This window comes from Telmatherina bonti (genome assembly GCF_933228915.1).
Source record: "Telmatherina bonti genome assembly, chromosome: 8".
In the NCBI taxonomy this organism is placed as follows: Eukaryota; Metazoa; Chordata; class Actinopteri; order Atheriniformes; family Telmatherinidae; genus Telmatherina; species Telmatherina bonti.
In genome coordinates this window covers 34,154,752-34,158,011 of record NC_136626.1, presented here as the reverse complement: position 1 = coordinate 34,158,011, position 3,260 = coordinate 34,154,752, and positions in this window count along the sequence as shown.

The window sequence follows — 3,260 nt, the reverse complement described above, 5'->3', positions numbered from 1 at the left end:
TTTTCCGAAACGTGAAATGCACACAGCCTTGGCTTCCTCCTGTTGGGATAATCAACATGTATGAGTGGCAACTCATCAGTCTGCACCCATAGAAATACTTTCCTCTCTCTTCCTTTACAGTGAGGAGCTAGACGTGATACAGGACTAAATACATCTTTGACTGAGTTGGTTGTAGATGGTAAATTCACTGCTATGTGTCTCTAATGCCAACCTGATGGTCCAGTATAGAATTACTGATCTATCCCACATCCGTCATACATCATTAGGTCCAACAGCACTGATTAAAAATAATATTTAATGCACATGTGTTAACAGACCTCTAAGTCATCTCTTATTTCCAAATTCAATTCCAATAATTTCATGTTATTTATAACACATAAGATCTCTGATCCATTTTATCAGGGACATGTGAGGCTTATTCATGTCAATCAATCGTTTATTATGAAATTAAATTAAATTAAATCTCAAGAGAATCAATAGCAAGTTCAGACACAGCTGCCTGATTGTGAAATGGTACAAAACAAGTTCCCTATAAGTCCAGTCTGGCCAAACTGGCCAAAGCAGCAGGGGACTTTTTATGTACTGGAAACCCAGAATATAACGTAAAACCAGTAAAACCGAAACTGGATCAATTTAGAAGTAAATCTAAAACATTTCTGACTCATTTGGTCAACAAAGAAAGCGAAAATATCTCTAGTTGTAAAAACAGATCTGGTCAAAAGAAACAAGATGACGATTTTACAAACTTTTTGTGTTTAGCTTTTTGTTGTTAAGCAGCCATCAGGGGGACTGGGACTAATGGGAGACTGTTGCTATAGCAACTGTCTCTTTACAGAAGCTACTAGGACAAACCCTGATGTCTTTGTTCCAATTAAACAAAGCCAGCATAAGATTTTATTGTATGCAGATGATGTTTTAGTGTTTATTTCACCACCAGAATTTTCAGATATGTCAGCTGAGCCGATATCACCTAGTTTGTCCCCCTTCTGGTGGGCAACCAAAGGTTCTGTTTGTTTATTTAGGAATATTTTATTTCTCTGATGTTTCGGTCAATATGATGAATGAGATGAATCTTTGTCCATTTTAAGCAAAGTAGGTTTATTTTCCCAACACATTTCATGTACAAGACAATTCCAAGTGCTTCACATAACACATTAAAAACATTACAGATGGTCCAAAAAAAAGCAGGTAGAAAAAACAAATCAAGATAAAAAACCATAATTTCATATAAAATTAAAAGCAAGATAGGTTAAAAGTTACTGTGCAGATTTCCTGCAGATGTGTGAGAAAAGAAATCTTTTAACGTGCATTTTAAAGCTTCTGCATGTGCTGAGAGTTTAACTCCACTGGCCGTTTGTTCCACTTGTTTGCAGCATAACAGCCGAATGCTACTTATTCTGGATTAGCACAGACATAGACGGGATCGCTTTCATTTAAATTCATTTCCACCCTTAGATATTTTAACAATTTTCAGATGTTGCCAGTCCTGCTGAATAAGAAACACTACAGGGTTAGTAAAACTGGTCTCGGTAGGCCATGATTTAAATTTACAAAGCTGAGCTGGTGATTAGAGCAGAGAGGGCTGGCAGTCCCAGATATCAACATCAACCCGGCTTCTCGTTCTGATGGGATTTGATCCTAAATACGTTTGGTTGCAGGTGACGGTAAAAATGTAAGTGCAGGCAAAAAATAAAAATCTTAGAGGAAATTTTAAAAAGTGGGAGAAAATACTCATATATCATCACAAAACATTGCAGTTTTGAGAAACCTATTTGTCAGTGACATTTGTCAGTCATTTTTATAAAGTCTTAAATGAAAATATAAATGTAAGTTTCAGCTGGAGTTGTCACCAGCTGTGCTGCAAAACCTTTGACAACAGATTCACCGTATACATGTGTTCAGTCACGCAGACATTAATACATCAGGAAAAAGCCAATATCACCCAAGATCTTTGGGTGGACATAGATGTGGTTGCAGAAAAGGAAATAATAAAATTATATTTGATCTGTTTTCTGAGTTTTTGACACTCTCAGTTAGAGGTAATATGTTATATGGAATTGACAACATTCCTTGATTATCTGGTTTGTTTTGGAAGATCACAGACAGACGAATGAGTACTGAAAGGACAGGGTGTTGCTTGTTTTACTGTTACTTTGTTCATCTTATTTCTAAACCTGTGATTATTGCTCTTCTCACTGTGAACTAAACTGTGCAGTGCTATTTTATTGGGAATGTGGGGAATAATGTATATTTGCACTAAGAAGATGTGGAAATTAAATGTATACATGTTAATAAAGTTATGCCCCCTCCTGGCCAAAGAAAAATAAAATTGCATCAATATTAGAAACCTATTTCACACATTTGACTTCTGCTAATCTTGCTTCGAAGTGTAGGTCTAAAACGGATCTGTTCCTCCAAATAATTTTCACATTTCTGGTGGTTTTACACTATACTAGGCCCAATGAATGTTTACCACCCAGTATTGTCTCATAACATAAACATGTTTGTTTCTAAAGATGCTCATTTAATGGCTAAATAAATATAAATGTGAAAGCTTGATTAGATTTGGTTCTTTTATTAATTTTCTCCTTCACAAATGCCTGTAATGGCCTCTCGTCCAGTGTGTACTGCCACACATTTAGCTTATGTTTAAACTGAGCATCAGAATGAGGGAGAAAGGGGAATTAAATGATTTTGAATGCTGCTGGTCTGAGTGTTTCAGAAACTGCTGATCTTCTGGGATTTTCACACACAACCAAGGTTAAGAATTAAGGATGTTCTGACTGGTACTGGTACCAGCAAAGGTAACCTAAAAAGTTACCAGTTAAGGTATGAGTGTCTATTTCAGGGTGATTCAGTTCGGTCCCACGTCGGCCACAACTTAGTCCTGCTTCAACTAAGCAACCTGACCCAAATTAAATGGAAGCTCTGAGTCTTTTTAACTTTTTGGACAACCTTCAATAAACATAGCTGGTATTCATTCATTCATTCATTCATTCATTCATTCATTACACAGTTTAGTCTTTTTCAGTGTTGTGGGGAAGCTGGAAACAAACAAACAAGCTGGAATCTTTTCTAGCATTTGTCCAGGGTTGCACGTTCCAAACCATAGGCATATGATGTATGTATATGATGTCTATGGTTCCAAAGTGGTTTCAAACCAGTTCAGTTTCCTCTGGTCTATGGGAATGTTCACCACGCCTCCAGCTCCCTCTGGTGGAGATAGTTAGTAACTGCATCCCAGTGAATTGCAGCTTTAG